This window comes from Marmota monax, unplaced genomic scaffold, assembly GCF_021218885.2.
Source record: "Marmota monax isolate L192 unplaced genomic scaffold, Marmota_monax_Labrador192_F-V1.1 WCK01_AAM20220418_F8-fsc00264, whole genome shotgun sequence".
Taxonomy (NCBI): domain Eukaryota; kingdom Metazoa; phylum Chordata; class Mammalia; order Rodentia; family Sciuridae; genus Marmota; species Marmota monax.
The window spans coordinates 19,653-39,574 of record NW_026693143.1 but is presented as its reverse complement, the minus strand read 5'-3'; the positions used below and the strand labels follow the sequence as shown (position 1 = coordinate 39,574).

General features: G+C 38.4%; 1 long non-coding RNA gene across 1 annotated transcript; it reads left to right on the top strand.

Annotated features, from left to right (window-relative positions):
- Positions 1–1,398: 1,398 nt before the first annotated feature.
- On the top strand, positions 1,399–19,690 carry LOC131424590 (uncharacterized). The gene is made up of 3 exons (XR_009227886.1): positions 1,399–1,580; positions 18,772–18,941; positions 19,126–19,690. It is a non-coding gene; the product is annotated as an uncharacterized LOC131424590 (long non-coding RNA).
- Positions 19,691–19,922: the final 232 nt, after the last annotated feature.

Genomic DNA, 19,922 nt, shown 5'->3' with positions numbered 1-19,922 from the left:
ACAAAATGAGTCAATCCAAAAATTACCTTAAGTTGCTTGCTATCAAACAAGTATTTAAGGTTTCATTTAATGCGAAATTCTTGCATTGTCACTCATGTCATAGAAATTCATGTACTTTTTTCCTCTCTTGGATGTTTTCTATTCTGGACATATCCCCAAATTTACGCTTGATAAAGACCTGATTTCTCAATACTTTCCAGCCCATGTGACTCATCATGTGGAGATTCTCCCTTAGAAAGTGGTTTTCTTCAAATCTGGAAAACTTTGTTCAGCAGTTCTTCAGTTTAGTTCACAGTGAAGTTAGGTTTTTTTTTTTTTTTTTTAGCAAAAAAGCCTACCAGGTTGTTAGTTTGGATAGGAATAATGATCTTATCCTTGTTGGTGAAACAGAGAGAAGTACCAACAGCTGAGGGCCCAGGCAGGGCAGATGGTATGGAAAAACCAGACCAGGCTCCATGTCTCTGAGACACTATGGGGGGCTTGAGTTACCCAAGGTGGGGATCTACCCACCCCCAAGCCTTCCTGTTACAATATGCCACACTATAGTATTCCCTCTGCTCTACAGCGTTGGTGTTTTTCCTACATTGCCCTGAATGCTGCTGTGCCATGTAATATGAGATCCCAATTTGAACAGCACAGATTGATTTTACTGATGTTGCAAAAGGACGGGAGGTAAGTGATCCTCTAATACTTGAACCCTTTAATGAGATGGCATCTCAGCTTTCTGGAGGGTGTCAGCTGCTACCAGGAAAGCATGGAATTAGAAGTACTTTTACAAAAGAAAAAGAGAAAACCTGATTCTCGTTGACCATTTAGGTGTTATTTTAAACCAAAGTTTACTCTTACTGTAGGCTTGTGTTCTTAATTTAAAAGGTCTAATCCCCTTACTTCAAACTCATTTGACAACAGTGCAGGTCAGGAGAGAACTGGACACAGAACAAATTTCGATCAGGCTGGTGAACTCAGGAGATGGGCCTTCAGATTGCTCAATGAAGTTTTAAAGGATTTTTATTTTTGTTTTATTGAAATGAGGTCACTTCCCTTTGTCTTGAATGCCATAAGGATATAATATGGGATGCTATTTCCTTTCTTCTTTTCCTTGGTGTTGGACATTTCCTGGCACTGGTATGCCCAATAACCCCCAGATGCTGAGTACCTGTATCTGTGCCTCCTGCTGCATAGTCTTCTCCCTAGTAACATTAGGAGTTGGTTCGTAGACACCCTGATTTCCCTGCTCCTTGGGTAGGATTATTCAAAAGCATTTTTAAACTGTAGTTCTAGAGTTTCTCTATGGAAGCTTCAGATAGTTGCCCTCCATGGTATCTGGTTTAATAGCTCGCCCTATATTGACTGCTTTTTCTTTCCTGTATAACTTTCTACTTCTGTACGTATGTTCCCCACGTCTCTCAAATACATCACTTGCACTAAAATCCTTTTCTCAGGGTCTATTTATGGTGGACCCTAAGTAAAGATATCCCCAGACTCTGGAGTTTTGGAGATATTTAATCCTGTCAAAGGCACCTGAAGCCCACAGAGATGGAAACATGGATTTGGAGATTGAAGTCACAATCAAGGTCTTGGTAAGTGGCCTGGCTAAAGTTATTCAAAAGAGAATAGGAGAAGAGGGCTGGAAGATATGAATATAAATAGTCCATGGAGACAGACTATTTAGACATTTTTCTTTTAAGACATTTTACTATGAAGTTAGGGAGTGAGGGGTAAGCTTGATCTGAAGGGTGGACTTTAGTGTGGGGAAAAACAAGAGCTCAGAGTTCTCCAGAGAATCGCCCTTATTTTGCATGGGGTAGAATCTATAATACTGAAAGATCCTGAGTTTGGTTTCTTATGATTTAATATTTGTTTCTTTAGTTGACTGCTTGGATTCTCAACCACTATGTATATTTTTATGGAAAATTTGTTCCAAATTCCAAACAACTTACTTCTTGATTAATCTAAATGCTCATTCTTTGCCACTTGTGATTTTTCCAATATTATTTTGGGAAAAACATTTTTTTTCAAAAACATCAGAATTAATATGGAATATGACAAGACCAGAAACTTGTATAAAAGAATTTCTTTTAAGAAATAACACAGCTAATTTCTGGGTTAGCTGCAATAGAACTCTGTCTAGAGTTTTCAGATAATGTCTGCTCTTGTCATATTTTATTTCTTCTTTACCTAGCTGTTCAACAGAAACCATGAACTAGTTAGACTCTGTAGATGTAAAAAGATAAGATGTAGTCCCTGTTCTTATGAATGCATGGTCTGTTAGGAAAGATAATTAGATAATAAATAGACAGACAATTGAAATAAAAAATGGGTAAGTGGTGGGGCTGAGGAAGAAATACAGATGCTCTGAGAACAAGGACTTATGTTCCAGAGAAGGTGATGTTGGGACTAAGTCCTAAGGACATAGGAAATTATCCAGGATAGGGACATTCTGAGCAAGGGAAGCAGTGCATACAAAGACACAGGGGTGGGATCAAACACAGACTGAACTGTCTCTCAATGTCTATTTGCATCCCCTTTATTTTGGAATTAAAAACCCCAGGTTTTTGCTGAGCATATGGAGGTTTGACTAGAAACCACATTTCTGAGCCTGCTTTTAAGACTAGTTATAGCTCATGAGATATGAGCAAAAGTGATGTAAGCTGCCAATATCTTTCTGGAATTTCAAGTGAAAAACATCTGTCTACCATGACACATTCTCTCTCTCTCTCTCTCTCTCTCTCTCTCTCTCTCTCTCTCTCTCTCCCTCTCTCCCTCCCTCCATCCCTCCCTCTCCCTCTCCCTCTCCCTGTCCCTCTCCCTCTTTCTCTCTCTCTCTCTCTCTCTCTCTCTCTACACACACACACACGCACACACACACACATGGTTTCTTTTTTGTTATAGCAAAATATGGGACGTTTGATCATTATCCTGAAACCTGCGGACCTTTTGAACCATTCAGATGTGTTTGCTGTAGCTCATAGCTGATTAATTTTTTATTTCTTTCTGAGAAAGTATTGTGTAGAATTTAAGAATGTTACCTGGGCACAGTAGTATATACCTACAGTCCCAGCTACTGGAGAGGTTTATGTAGGAGGATCACTTGAGCTTATGAGTTTGAGATCAGACTTAGAAACATGGTTAGACCACATCATCATCATCATAATAATAATAAATAAAATAAAAAGAATCTCAGATAGTCCTCCCCAAAATACTAGCCAACTGAATTCAATAGCACATTTAAAAGATCATTCACTTTGATCAAGTGGGATTTATTGGAGGGATGCAAGGATGGCTCAACATGCAAATCTATAAATGAGATGTACCATATTAATAGAATGAAGGACAAACACCATGTAGTTATCTCATTAGGCACAGAAAAATAATTTGGCAAAACATTTTCATGATAAAGTTAGCAAATTAGGTGCTTGTTATGGTTTAGATGTGGTGTCCCCAAAAAGCTCATGTGTGAGACAATGCAAGAAGGTTTGGAGGAGAAATGATTGGGTTGTGAGAGTCTTATACAAATCAGTGATTTAATCCCCTGATAGGGATTAACTGAGTGGTAATTGAAGTAGCAGTGTGTGGCTGAAGGAGGTGGGAATTAGGGTGTGGCTTTGGTGTATATATTTGTGTCTGGCAAGTGGAGACCTCTCTCTCTGCTTCCAGATCATCATGTGAGCTGTTTCCCTCTACCACACTCTTACGCCATGACGCTCAGCCTCACCTAGAGTCCCAAGGAATGGAGCCAGCCTTCTATGAAATAACACCTCTGAAATCAAATAAACTCTCAAATAAGCTTTTCCTCCTCTACAGTTGTGCTGGTTGGGTCATTTAGTCAAAGCAGTGAAAAAGCTGACTAAAACAATGTAGAAGGAATATCTCTTAATACAATAAAGACCCATGAAACCAGGTCAAAGCTCACATCAGACTTGATGGTGAAAAGCTGAAAACTTTTCATTTAAGATCAGGAACAAGACCAGGATGCTCACGCTCACCACTTATGTTCAATGTAGTGCTGGAAGTCTGTGTTAGTCAGCTTTTCATTACTGTGACAAATATCTGATTTAAAAAAAAAACTTAAATAGAAAAGATGTTTTGGCTTAAGGCTTCAAAGATTTCAGTTCATGGTTGGCTGAGCAAGGGCTGACACAAGGATACCCTTCACGGTATGCCTTACTTTCTCTACCTAGATCCTACCTCCTGCAGTTTCCATCACCTCCCAATAGTCCATTCAGAGTATTAACCTGTCAAATGGATGAATCCACTGATGTAGTAAAAGCCCTCATGAGCCAATCATTTCCTAAAATCCCTAACTATGAACATCGCTTCATTGGTGATCAAGCCTCTAACATGTGAGTCTTCTGGGGATACTTTATATCCAAACCATAGCAAAGTTCTTGCCAGAGTAACTAGGCAAAAGAAATAAATAAAAGGCATTCAAATAGGAAAAGAAAAAGTGAAATTGTTGCTGTTTGCTAATGACTTGGTCTTATAAATCCAAAACCCTAAAGACTCTACCAAAAAAAAATTATTGGAATGAATAAACAAATATAGTAAATTTGCAGGATATAAAAAATCAATACACAAAAATTAATAGTTTCTATATATTTACAACAAAGTATTCAAAGAAAAAATCAAGAAAGGAACCCCATTTATTATAGTTACAAAAACTTAAATAGGAGTAAGTTTAAGCAAAAAGGTAAAATATTTCTACAATAAAAACTACAAAACCAGACTGGGGGTGTAGCTCAGTACTAGAGTGCTCGCCTAGCATATGTAAGGCCCTTGGTTCGATCGTCAGCAGCACATAAAGATAAATAAATAAAGGTATTGTGTCTGTCTATAACCAAAAAATTGAAAAAACCCTACAAAACATTGATGAAAAAATGAGAAAGGACAGAAATAAATATATTTTATATGTTATGGATTTGGAGACTTATTATTAATATGCCCATACTCCCCAAAGTGATCTGCAGATTCAATGCATTCCTTACCAAAATTCTAATATAATTTTTTTACAATCCTAAAATTTATATAGAGCTAAAAAGAATTCTTAATTCCCAAAGCAGTCTTGAGCAAAAAGAACAAAAAATACTACCTTACTACAAACTGTATTACAAAGCTACAGTAACCAAAACAGGTACTGGCACAAAAATAGGTGCATTAATCAATGCAATAGAATAAAGAAGCCAAAATCGAACTCATGCCTTTATCATCAACTGATTTTCAAAAAATGAATGTCCAATAGAAAAAAATATAGTGTCTCCAATAAAGGGTAGTGGGAAACCTGGATATCCACATGCAGAAGAATGAAATTGGACCATTATTGCATACCATATAAAAATATAAATTCAAAATTGATTAAAGACTTAAGCATAAGCCCTGAAACTATAAAATGACAAGAAGAATACATAGGGGAAAAATTATACAATGTTGGTTTGGGCAAGGTTTTTGGATTTGATCCCTGAAACTCAGGCAACAAAAACAAAAATAGACCATTGGTGGGATTGCATCAAACTAAAAAGGTTCTGCATAGTAAAGAAAAGAACAGTTAGGAGCAAGCTAGATTAGGGGAAAATATTTTTAAACCATACATTTTATAATATGTAAATATGCAAGAAACTCAGTTTCATAGCAAGAAAACAAATAACCTGATTTAAAAATGGGCAAAGGACTTGAATAGACATTTAGCAAAAGAATCAAAGGGCCAACAGATGTGAAAAAAATCCTCAACATCATTAGTCATTAAGGAAATGCAAATTTAAAAAACAGTGAGTCCACCTTCCATCTATCAGGATGTTTATTATCAAGAAGTGAAAATTTGGGGCTGGGGATGTAGCCCAGTGGTGGAGTGCTTGCTTAGCATGCATGGAGCTCCAGTTTCTGACCCCCAGCACCACCAAACAAACAAACAAACAAAATTAAGTGCTTGTGATGATGTGGAGAAAGGCTACTCTTGAATCTATTGATGGGAATGTAAACTCATGCAGCCATTATGAAAAAAATCTAAAAACAGAATTACCATATGATCCATCAATCCCACTTCTGGGTCTATATCGAAAGGATTTGAAATCAGTATTTTGAGGAGATATCTGCATTCTCATGTGTATTAAAGGATTATTCACTTTAACATATAAGGAGCATGTTCACTATTCATAGTAGCTAAGATCTAGATCAACCTAAGAATTCATCAGACAAATGGATAAAAAGCAGCCTATATACACAATGAAATTCTGTCATTGTGACAACATGGATGAAACCTGAGGACATAATGCTAAGTGAAATAAGTCAGGTACAGAAAGACAGGTACAGCATGTGTTTACTTACATATGAAATCTAAGTCAATTGAACTCACAGAAGCAAAGAGCAGAATGGTGGTTACCAGAGGCTGGAGGGTTGGGTAAATGGACAGATATTGGTCAAAGGATATAATGTTTCAGGGAGTCAGGAGGAATAAACGACAAGTATTTACTGGTGCTAGATTACAAAGAAAGAAGCTCAGGTAGCTTTGTTTTAGTGCTGCTCACCTTGCTGTTTCAGGCTTGGTCCATCTCAGAATTGCTTGCTGGTCTATGAGGAGTACACAGTTTTCCTGAGTAAATGGGAAAATGTAGGGAAGGAGGAAGAAGGGGAGAGACCAGGTGAGATGGCTCTCACGTAGCCCTTTCTTTCCTCCCGTTGCTAACATTTTCATCACAATGTTCCCAACTTCTCTAAGTGCTAATGCTGGCAGCTCTGCCCAGTGTTCTGAGAAAATGGAAATATGCCTGGTGTGCAGGTCAAGTGCAGTGTCATCCTGTGTGAGAAAGGACCATTATCATCACTGGAGGCCCAGGCCCCCTTCTTACTGCTCCAGCTCTGTCAGGGTTTCCTGGTCCTCCAGAGAGATTCCCTGTACTCCAGACAGGCTGCCACCATGACAGACCAGAACCATATCCACCTCCATTTGTTAATCCATATTGGACATGCTCAGAAGGAACTTTAGTTAAAATAAAAAAATATATATTAACACAACACTCCCATCCTAGGAATAGGTGAGCTTGCAAGATGTGGATTTATTATTTTAAGATGATTAATTTTTTTCCCCAGAGATGTTCGGTTGACACAATTTACTGTGCCTGCATCTCCCTCTGGCCTTAGCTTGGCCTCAGCTGAAAGAAGGTTTCTTGTTTATGCTTCAGTGTGGTTGACCTGGACAGGCATGGCTGTGAAGTGGGGGTTCAGGGAGGGTTAAACTCTCCAGGAGGCTGAAGTTGGGGACAACCACAGTAATATATCTTTCACTTAGGATTGTCTCTTATCAGAGTTGACAACAGTGGGACTGAAATTTCCCATTTGTAACTGATGCAAAATCAGAAAAAGTTGATTTCAGAGGTCACATTTCAGCTCCAAAGGTTCAGGTAGGCCTGGGATCTGCATTGAATGTGTCTAGTCTTATCCACATAGTCCATGCTGAAAATTGTGGTAAGATACACATAACAAAATTTGTCATCTTGTTCATTTTTAAGTCTGTAGCTCAACAGTATTATTTATAGAGCCATTGTTGTGTGAACAACCTCCATAACCTTTTACAAAGTGTTTTTTTTTTACTCCATCTATAAAATGTAGATAAAACAGTCTTGCAAATCTGAAATTCTATATTAAACTACTCCCTGGTGAAATATAACTGTATATTTTACTTGAAATATTTTTCCTACCTCTTTAGTTGACCATCTTGTTTTCTAGGCATTTGTTTAGATTTCTCCTTTTCCAGGAGGCCTTCTTGATCATTTCTGTTCAGCTACCCACATGTCCTGTTTGTAGGACTTGGTATCTCTGACTGAAGTTGCATGTTTGATTTAGACAATAACCTCCTTCATGGCTACCTTGGCTTGGACCTATTTTATCCTGAGAGTAAGTCAATGTTGAGTCAATATCCATCTGTGACACTTATCAAGACTAGCTTTTAGATTCAAGTGAAGTGAGTTGTGAGGAAGTTTAGACAGGTCACCTCTACATACAAGATGTGTGATTGTGGCCTGAATGAATTTCCCATACTTTTTTTTTTTTTTTTTTTTTTTTTTTTGGACCCATTTGAACTTGGGATGATGAGGAGGCACTAGGAAAATGAGAATGACCCTGCATTCAGGAAAGGGTCATTACAGGCACATGCACAGTGTGGGAGAGAGGAGCACAGGAGTAGGAACAAGAAGAGCTGACCTGGAGCCCCCACTTCTTTATTAATTATCTATACGATCTTGTACAATTTATGTAATCTTCCTCTCTGAATGAAAGTTTCCTTATCTATAAAATGCAGTTAAAACAAAATCTGCCAACTTTTGGTCACAGAGCTCTATTGACCAAAGCTTTTATTTTACATCTTGATTAATAATCTGGGAGGAAGCTTCAACATGCTCATGGAATGAAATTTGCAGCGTAAATAAAGCTGGGAGACACTGCAGAGATACTGTGGAGGCATTAATTATTAGAACTATAATGTTACATTGGGGGTTGTTTCATAAGGAAGGGAAAGCAAAATTCCTGGATGCCTCAAGTTCAGCTTCTCAGACAATCTTTCTTTAGAGATGTAGCTTGGCCTTGGAACCCAAGTCTCTCAAAAAGAATGGTCAGCTTCATTTTTCTAGACTCTATTGGCTGGCTCTCAGAGAGGGAGAACAAAAGGCTAATATTAGAATAATAAAAGGATTCCTGTGTAGACTTGGGGTTTAGGGAAAGCCTGATTGTAGCTCAGGAGAAAAATCACGGGGTGATAATTGGGGGACATGACTGATTTTCCATGCCAAGTAAATCCAGGATAAATTTCCTTCTTGAAGACTTTACCGGGTCTTGCTCCAAATGAGACCCTGTTTTAAAATATAGTTGTTTCTCAACTACATTTCAGTCTCAAAAAAGTCTGAAGGACAGAATAAACATCTTAAAAAAATTATCCTATTGGCCTGGCTTCTCTGAAGTTTCCAGATTGCTTTCTCCCTTGTTATAAGAGCTATCCACTTAAGGGGTACCATGAAGTCACTCTAACTTTAAATTTAGACTTGGGAATGTTAAAAGCTGTGCAACCTGATCTGAATAGAAATTCGGTCACAAAGCGTAAAGGAAGTCAATGAAAACAGGATTTTAATATTTTAGAAGCCATTTCCTCTGCTGCATTGGAAATTTAAATAGAACAGGACGGGGGCATGGGAATTAGAAGCAGAACATGAAACCTGCCAGGACAGAAAAGCAAAACACATATGCCTAGTTTCATTGTCCCTCATAAATAAAGAATTGTTCATAAACAGCTCTAAGATGGGAAACCCTCCTTGTTCTTTTTAATCTCAAGGGGGAAAAAAGCAAACTTACTTAGGAGTGCAGGTGAAGTTTTGAAATCCAGTGATGTGGGCCTAGCTATCGTGCTGTTAATGTTTATGTGTTGAGCCATATACTCGGAAGATGTCTGCAGCCATCGGGTTACTTCAAGTCACTTTCACGTCTACATCTGTTTCCCATTATAAATCCCCTCCGATTTGATGTTTTCCCCCTATTGTTCACTTTCTTAGTGTAAAACAATTAATATGTTTACTTAATTTTGCTATTCCCATCCTCCCTGCCCCCTCTCAGATGTGGGTAAAATATAGCTACTACCCAGAGACACTCCAGGGAGAGGAGTGATTCTTAGTGAGAATAAAGGGGTAAAATCACTTTTCCTTTGATTCAGTAAATAGGGCTGTCAGTATGGTGGGTGAAAATGTGTATTTGAAGTCTGACAAAATGCCAGTGTAGGACATCAAATCGTGGGCCAGGAACGCTCCTATCGAGTGGATCCTCCGGTGACGTGTCAGGTATGTGTTCCTGGGAGAGCGTTCCACCCAGCTCAGATCCCGCGTGGCGCTTAACTGCCTGGTGTGTCAGTTTTGTGCTTTGAACTTGAAAAGCCCAATGTAAATACAAAGTATATCATGATGGGATGGTGCTGAGGATGCCCATGACAGGATGATAGATAAGAACCATAGTGAAATGTGACTTTAAGCACTTTAACAGAATTATATATATATATTTAATTTTGACACAAGGAAATAGTGTTTGAATCCATGCAGGAATTCACTAGGTTTGCTTCCAATATGGCATATTGCTCTACTCCCATTCATAATGATTTTCAGCTTTTCACACACACACACACACACACACACACACACACAGAGAACATGAATTATTGGTTCCCAGCTCTCCATCTGTTTTCCCATCTCTTGGGCTGCCATTAACAACTGGAGGGAAGAATCTATAAAACCGTATAGCCTATAGTTATCTCTGCACAGATTTAATTGGCCACACCTTTAAAAGAGTCCCTTCTTTTGACCATATTGTGCAACCAAATGCCTTCTCCCCACTCCTCCTGACTTCCAATCAATTTGGGGCCTTAGGCTGGTGTAATCCATTGTTGACAGATATGTTTAATGAGCCTGCCTTTGAGCATTTGTAGCTGAGGGACTGTGGATTAGGTTTTATCTTATTTCACATCTTGATTAATAATCTGGGAGGAGGCTTCAACATGCTCATGGAATGAAATTTGCAGGGTAAATGAAGCTGGGAGACACTGCAGAGAGAGAGGGCAGCTTAGGCCCCAGTGTGGGGTGGTCAGGTGGGAAGGCTTTGTGTGAGCTGTCCCTACAGCACTGCTCTGGAGGGTATGTGTGGAGGGAGCCAGAAAGCTCGACCCTTTCCTGGCATTGTCATGCTAGATCAGAAGGGCCGAAGCTCGCGTGGCAGCGCAGCACGGAGCTCTTTTGCAATGTGTTACTCACTGCTAGCTCATGCCAACTTTGGGAAAATAATCAGAAACATAGGTTTTCCATATTAAGGAGAAGCCAGAATGTAGCAGTGCTAAAACAGACCTGGAGGCAGAACTTCCTTATGGGGAGGGCTGTTGGGAAGTGTTTCAGGAACAGGCTGCACCATGTGCACATGTGGAAATCCCTTGTTCTGGCCACCTGAATTAATTCCCCTGACCTGTCAGATGGCCTCTAGCACTGCTCCTCACTCCTCAAGGGGGGTTGAGGGGGGAGGGAGGCAACCTAGATCTTCCCCAACTGGAGGCACTCCCTGAGGATCAAAAGAGCTGGAAAGTTTGTATTAGGAAAATCTTTACTTGATGCTCTCTCTGGTCCACACACCCATCTTACAGAGTTAGTAGAAGTTGTGTGCTTTGACATCTCTTCCTTTGATGGTTATTATGGCTTGAACATGTCCCCCAAATTTCATGTGCTGGAAACTTAAGACTTAATGCAACAAATTTCAGAAGTGGGAACTTTAGGGGTGATTATGTCATGAGGGCTCTGCCCTCATGAATGGATTAATGCCATTTTAGGGAGTAGGTTTGTTTCTGAAGGAATGAGTTTTATATGAAAGGATGAATTTGGCCCAGTTTTTCTCTCTCTTCTACCTCTCTTCTTCAGCCTTCTGTAGTGGGATGATGCAGTAGGAAGGCCTTTACAAGATGCCAAACTTTGATGTTGGACTTCCCAACCTTGCTGTGAGAAGTAAATTTTGTTTCTTTATAAATTATTAAATCTGTAGTATCCTCTTATAAGAACAAGAAATGGACCGAGACAATGATATAAATGCTTTTCCCACAGACGTGAGTTAACCCAGCTGCCCTGCTCTGCGGGAGGAGGACTGGTGGGCCAGTTTCAAGTGAACAGCAGCCAGAGACAGTCATGGTGGCTTTCCAGTGGCAACTTTCAAGAAATGAATAAATTATAATTTTAGAGCAGAAAAGGATATTAGAGATGGAATTAAACAAAAATATTTTTATTCCATTTCTTCCTGAACCGGAGGCCTAAGGAAGAAACTTGACGTATCCAAAGTTACTAGGATTAAAATAAAGAGAACTGAAATGTGAATGAGCCTCGACTTCTCAGCCTGTCCTGTCTTCCTTCCGTGGAAACTTTGTGTTATTTAATATTTAGATTGTAGAGCAAATGCAGGTCTGTTCAGGATATACTGGGGACATTCATTAGATAGCACACAGCTCTTGACTAATTTATTGTTCATATGATCAGGAATTTTGAATAATTAGGTAGAATCATTTTATATGCTTTATTTATAAAAAATGTACCTGAAAGTAAAGAAGAAGTTCCCTTTTGAGCACCGTCCTCACAGTGACTGTTGCTTTTGAAATTTTCAGGTATTTAGAAGACATGAACCTAGGAGAATGGGGAAAAATTCAGGGAAAGAATTTGGTTCTTTTTTAAAATATTTATTTCTTAATTGTATACAATACCTTACTTTGTTTATTTATTTTTATGTGGTAGAGGATAGAACCAGGGCCTCGCATGTGCTAGGTGAGTGCTCTACCACTGAGCCACAACCCCAGCCCCAAGAATTTGATTCTTATAAGCTATCTTGAAATTACCTGCAGATTTCAAAGCCATTTATGTCTCCTAGTTCCTTGGCTTTGTGAATAAAGAAAACTTCCATAACATCTGGAAAGATGAGAAAGTCAAGCAAATTATATTTCCCAATGAATATAATTTTGGCTTCCACATGAGTAACACACCAACTAACAATTGTAGTGCATTGCTGTTAAATGACTTAATGAGAGTGGCCTTTCATATCAAAATTAGTTACTTCAGAGAAAATTGGAAGATGAGGAGGGGTCTGCTGGAAGCAGTAGAAGGGCTCAATATAATAGAAAAAGTTCATGAAGACATTTTCACTTTAGTTTAGCACAGCTTTTACTTTGTGTCTGGCAGATTAACATATTCCTGCAATTACTTATTCCTCATATATATCTGTGGGAAAAAATGGTTGTAGAGTTTAATTTGTTGTGAAGTTTGTTTTTATGCCTTTGAATGAATAGTATTAGACAAAAAAATATAAGTATGATTATGTTTATTAGCTTTGGTTTAAATTCCTAGCTTCAAAGGGCAGTGATGAGGGAGGTGTTCCTAACACCTACAAGTTTATGACAGTTCTAGGAAGTATAAATCTTGATAGACCCTAAATAGGAAAAATAGTTCTTTCCCAGGAAAAATAGATTTGACCTTTTAAAAAGTTTTATTTTCTAATAAAATGCTCGTACATGGACCTTTCTTCTAAAAGAAAATGTAACTTGCATAAATTTTGTGAGCTTTATAAATTTGGGAGCACGTGGCCCATACTAAGTGGCATGCATAGAAGAACAGAAAAGCCCTACTCGAAGAAAGAAATAAAATAGTGGAAAGGAAAGCAAAGGAAAAATAAAATCAACCTGAAATCAAAGGAGGGGTAAAAATGTCAATGGAAAAATAGGAGAGTCAAAATCTTCTTGAATATTTTATAGAGAGCTTTAGAGTAAGCTTGATCACCCAAAGGACACACCACAGGGATTAATGTTAGAAAATGAACAACAGATGTTGGATGTCAACAGATAGTATCCCAGTGGGTAAAGAACATTTAGGGTGAAAGAAAGTGGTCCCTGGTACTTTAGGTAAATCTTTGATGAGGAATAAGTTTCTCTCAGAGGATCATTGGAGCAACCCAATGGTTTTTCTAGTTAATGTTTCTAAGTGAATATGAGAGAAAAAATAATTAGACAATGTCACTATATTTTGTCATAAACCCTTTCCTGAAGGAAATTATAATGGAAGATATTTTTAAATTAACAAATGCCTTTGAGCAGGCTGGGTTGAGTGAAGTTATTGAAAATGGGAGTTATTGCTCTTTTCAATACTGGGACCTCCTCAAAAGTATCTTCCTTGGCCAGTATATTTAAAAGGTATCTCTACCCTCCTTCCTTGGTGATTTTTCATTCATTTTTCCACTTTTATTTTATTCATAGCATTTATCACTGTCTGAAATTTTGTGTACATATATTTTTCCTTTTTTCTTATCTCTCTTACCAGATTATAAACTCTATGAAATTAGAGATCACCTTTGTTTTCTATGTCACAGAATACTCTCTGCCCAGAATAGTTTCTGACACAGTACATGGTGGGACTTAAAAATGCATCCATTGGTATTTTAGTCATAATATTTAATTAAGGAACTTGAATGAAGAAAAAATATATTAATTCATTATGATAAACAGAAAATGTAGAACGGACATAGAAGAAAGAGACAAATAATAATTTGCATGTCCTTAATGTTTTTTGATTTATGTATTGGAAAAATAATCAACTGAGAAAGGACAGCTGAGTGAAGGCAATCTCTAATCAAGGTGGATGCCTCAGAGAATCTTGTATGAAATGGTAAGAAAGGTTGGAAGTGCTGTCTCTATTTTAAGTGAGATCACTGAGTATTAGAAAACTCTATCAGACATTCCCGTTTTATTTTTTCTCTCTTCTGTTTACTGCTTCCAAGCAAAACTCCTAAAGATTATTGTTCTATTCTCAGAAACTTGAACACTTACTGTTTGGCCAAAATAATTAACCTATTTCCTCATTTAGTATATATTCTTTGATTATACTCTAAGCGGTGGGGTCCTCTGAAGTGAAAAGACATAATTTTAATTCTACATGAACTTGATTATTAATGACTGAAAAATCTACAGCTGGTATTATGATTGGTGAGATTCCATGCTTACTGTTCTTAGAGGAGGGTAATGGCCCTATTTGGTGCCTCTGGTCCTTAGCTTTGTTCCTTTGCTTTGGAACATTAGTGGGAAAGGGAGAGATCCAGAAATTGGATTTGTTTACCTACATTCTCTGAAAGTAAAACTCAAGAATTTAGGAACATGCATCAAAAGTGTTTGCCATCTTAAAATATTAAAAAACTTATCCTGCAAAACACTTAGAGTTCTGTTCTTCCCATTAACTTAGCTAGTTTCTCTACTGTGAGGGGCAGTTCTATTCAACAGTGAGATTGAGAGCCTACTGTGTGCTAGGCACTGAGGAAGGTAAAATGGGATAGACAAAATCCTTGCCCTCAAGGAGCTCAGAGTCCAGTGTGGGAGACAAACCAGTGACAAAATGGTACAACAAGAACAGCGTTAGGTACAATGTCTAGCAGTAGTAGATCCGTGTTTTAGTTAGTATTTTTGTTTGTTTGTTTTGCTCCTGTGACTAAAACACCTGAGAAGACAGTTTTAAAGGAGGAAAAGTTTATTTAGCACTCATGTTTCAGAGGTCTCAGTTCATAGATGGCTGACTCCATTCTTTGCAGCCTGAGGTGAAGCAGAACATCGTGGCAGAATAGTGTAGTGGAAGAAAGCAGCTGGGGACATGGTACCAGAAAGGAGGTGGGGGGCAGCGAGCAGTGCTGAAGAAGGACATGCCTCCTCAACCACACCCTACCTATCTACAGTTACCAGCCAGTTAATCCCTATCAGGAGATTGATGCATTGATTAGGTTAATACCCTCATAACCCAATTATTTTCACCCCTAAATTTTCTTATATTGTCTCACACATGAACTTTTGGAGGACACCTAATATCTAAACCATAGTGCCCAGAAAAGGGTCAGTTAACTCTCTGAAGAATGAATGGAATAAAGAGAAAGGGATGTGATCCAAGCCAATGATGTCTACCTTCTTGAAAAGAGTTGCTACTTTAAATCTTTCTTGAGTCTTGAGGTCTAGGAGCTAAGAGGTTCAGGTGCCATTCTGGATGGATGGATGACAGGGTACAGTTGGCACTGGGGGTCTTATGAGTTGATTTCAAGCATTGAGATTGTAGGAGGCCATTTTTTCTTGAACATTATGAACTTTCTGGGAGATGAGTTTAGCTTCTATATTTTAATAAAAGAAGTTTATCCTACTTGAAGAAATATCCATTAATTGGAAACTATGCTTAGGTTGATATTAAGAATGTTGTTTCACAGTCACTAGTATGGCAATATGTAAAAACGTGGATGTGTAACCGATGTGATTCTGCAATCTGTATACGGGGTAAAAATGGGACTTCATAACCCACTTGAATCAAATGTATGAAATATGATATGTCAAGAGCTTTGTAATGTTTTGAACCAACAATAATAAAAATTTTAAAAAAAAGTTGTTTCTTTTGCAAAATGATAATGATGAGAGGTTGTTGTTTTAATGCCTTTATTTATACCTGGGGTCAGTAGATGACATAAGAAAATGATTGGAAATGTAAAAGTAAGTAACTAGGATGAAAAAGACATATAAATAAAAAATCAATCTGTAAATTTATACTGCAGGATTATGAACAAAATCTGAGTGGTCAATGAATTTATGGTAGAGCTGTGACCTTTCCTTTGAAAGGAAGATATCACACCAGTTCTTGAAGGTTCAGCATACCTTTGGTTTAAATTAAATGTGTAAATAGTTCTTCAATCTGGGCTAACCAGTTTTTAAGCATTTTAAACCAGCATCTCTGTCTTGCAGCTGTAAAAATAATAACACAAAAATATTAGGACTAATAACAATAATGTGTAGTTATTTTGCTGTCTTGATATGAGAATAGATCTGGTGGAGAAAGTAATGAGCCTTCTACTAAAGAGTGGATAAAATGGGCTGAGGCTGTTCATAACCCCAGATTCTAGAATCCAAATAAATCATTCATTCACTTATCAAATATGCAGTAAGCACGGGGGAATACAGGTAGGTATGACTCTCATGGCCCCTGCCTGTAAAGAATTTACAGTCTGGTGAATAAATGAGACATGTGGAAATAATTAGGATACATTGTGGGACATGGTAAGATAGAGGCTTAAATAACATGCTATGAGAACCCAGAAAAAATGCCTGACCTGCCTTGGGTAGTCATTGAAAATGTCCAGAGGAAGAAGGCAGGCTGAATCACCTGAACTGGAATTTTCAGAGTAAAATTAGGCACTAGAGGTTGGTGTGTGAAAGGGGATGGATTTTTAGGGTAGAAAGCTATCTGTAAAGAGTCTGTTACCTTCAAAGAACAAGTAGTTCACTGTGGCTGGAATATAGGGTACATAAGGGGAAGTGTTAGAGGATGTGCTGGTTAAGGTGGGCAGGGGCTAGATCACAAGTGGATTTTCATGTCTCAGTGACAAATTTGGGTTTATTTCATAGCTGGGAGAGCACTTTGGCCAGATAGCATTCTAGAATGGTGCTATAGCATTGATATGGAGACTAGATTGGAGTCTAGAGACCTAAGATGGAGACTCAAGTTAGGAGGCTACAGCCCTGTGGGGAGTACTGGGACTTAAACTGAGGCGGTGATAGTGGAAATGTGGAGGAGGGAGAGGGAGAGGCTTGGGTTATGTAGGCTCGTGATGAGGATGAAGAAGGGAGTCCTGAATTATGTTCTGAATTGTCTCTTAGGCACTGGGCAGATGAGGATGCCAATCACCAATTAAAAGGTACAAGACAGGTAGGGGTGAGGGGCTTTCTTTGAAATAAAGATCAATGAAAAGATTTGGGTAATATACTGTCACATGAGTCACAATTTCCCATCTCCCAGAGTTTGTGCTGTATCTTCCACTGGGAATGCCCTCTCCCAGATGCTTCTGCAAATTTGAGAGCTACAGAAAACCTCCTTACATTCTCAGTCAATAATAATGTGTTCAGTGCTCACTCATGTAACTCTTGTCTTTTGAGAAGCAGTGTAGGATAGTTTTCAGAATATAGATTCTGGAGCCCAACTGTAGGTTTAACTTTGAACCTAATTTCCAATGTAGTACCTATGTGGCAAGCTTATCTGAGTATTAAATGAGTTCATTCAAGCAAAGCAATTGGAGCAGTAACAGACACATAGTAAGTGCTCAAGAAACACTGGCTGTTATTATCATCCCTCTTCTGGTATTAACTCCTTCTTAAATTGTGCTGTGTGCTACTTAATGTAAATATCTTTCTCCCTGACCTTACTTGCAGCTCCTTGAGGGTAGGAATTTTTTTTTAAGTGTGCAGTATAATGCCTTACACAACATATCTTTATTGATCTTTTGATCTATTCTGTACTGTTGGTTTTGACCATAGAAACTTTTTGTTTAGAACAAGTAATACATTTCAAACTATTTTTCCCCTCAGGCTTGAAGCATCAGCCTAGTATTTTAAATAATATTAGTGTTTGTAGTTGATTGTAAGACATGTTGTCATACATATTTATGGTGACATAAATATAATGCTGAGTGTTTGGCTGGGACTGCAACGGCCAAGTATTTTATTTTTCTGGTGGGAAATATAATCCTCCTATGACTTGGTTTCCAGGAATGGTGAAAATTGAAGACTATTTGCACTTTTCCAAAGAACATTAATATACATTATCCTGCATCTCATAATTCATTAGTTTTTCTGTCTATTCACTGGTGCTAAGCCAAGAAATAAACTTACTATCCAATTGTCCACCCACGTGATAATAGTGTGGTCTAATAATTCTAGGCCCTGTTTTCCCAATTTAATGGTAAGTGTATCTGAGTCAAAGTCTTGTTTGTAGTTAGGCTAGTCAATAGCAAATAAAACATGTTGTCATCTTGGTTTAGTCATGTCGAGCCTTTTATGTAAGTGAGCTTTCCAGGTAACTGAAGCTTTGCATTCAGGTGCCCAAGGCATTTTTAGTTAAATTATATTTATTAGAAATTCTCTAAAATAATGGTTCCCTTTTTGGCTTTCTTAAACTTAGTTATCTTAGACATAAGATCAGTTTTCACTGATAGTTTATCAGTTCACAACCTCATTTTAATAAACCCTTATTAACCACTGTACAACTTGCTAGGTGTGGGAGACCCAAGCCTAATGGTGTGCATCCTAATTATTATGCAGTGCTATTATTATGCGAGGATGGCCTTGGGGGATGTTGAGTAATGGAGGATTATTTATCTGTGCACTAAATGTCTCTTAACTGCTTTCTCCTTTTAGGTTTTCAGCTGTACTTCTCTTTTTGTTTTTCCCAGCTTTTCCTCCTCTGTCATGCTGGGTCAACCACTGAGTTGTGCCAGCCGAGCACCATTCAGGTCCTGGGATATGCAGCCACATCAATCCAGGCCAATGAACATGGCAGTGGAGGCACAGACTTTCCTCTTAGGGTCTCAGGAAGACCACTGAACAGCAGGGGAAACTGAGGGTGAGGACTACACACAGCAGGCTCAGAAGAGCATGAGGACACTTGGAGACCAACAGAAAGATATGTGATGCTTGCTAAGTTGGTGAACTCAGCTGTTCCGAATTCTAGCCAGGTAGCTTCTAGTTCCAATGGCTAGCTCCTCTTCATTAAGGGACCTTAATTTTCGTGATCTCTTCTTTTGCAGGAAACAGCTTTTCTGGGCTGTGCTGAGGCTACGATCGTGGATGACCTGTGTTGGCCACTATTTACTGATGCTCCAAGCATTCTTCCAGAAGTTTCTCTTTCCACCTTCTAGTGCTGCTGTAATTATCTCTAGGTTAGAGAATATTTTCTATCTATTTTTGAAAAATATATACAAAGAGAGGGAAATAGGTTCAAACCTTGGGTCTATTTGTAAACTACATGAGATTTAGTCTATTGACTTTCTAGTCTCTCTCTTTTTGGGGAAGGTGGGGTATCAGGGATTGAACTCAGGGGCACTCAACCACTGAGCCACATTCCCAGCCCTATTTTGTAGAGACAGGGTTTCACTGAGTTGCTTAGAGCCTCACTTTTGCTGAGGCTGGCTTTGAACTCTTGATCCTCCTGCCTCAAGCCTACCGCACTACTGGGATTACAGGCATGCACCACAGCGCCCAGCTATAGTCCCTCTTTTGATGACTTTTCTCAGTTGCTTGGTTTGTCCTTGACTATTTGGTGGAAATAGCTGAGGTTACCAAATAAATGACTTACAGACAAATGAATTATTACCATCTCTGAAAGTACTGCTAATGTGATTTTTGCCAGTATTTTTCTAGGGATATGCACCAAGATTTTGTGCCTTCATTTTTCTTTAGTTCTTTAAAAATAAATATTAAATATTATTTAACACTTTTGGCAACTTCATTTTTCTCCACTTCCTTGGGAGTTTTAAGAAACAGTGGTTGGTAACACTGATACAGTCATTTCAAATGCTCTAAAACGTAGCTCATCAGGGTGTGT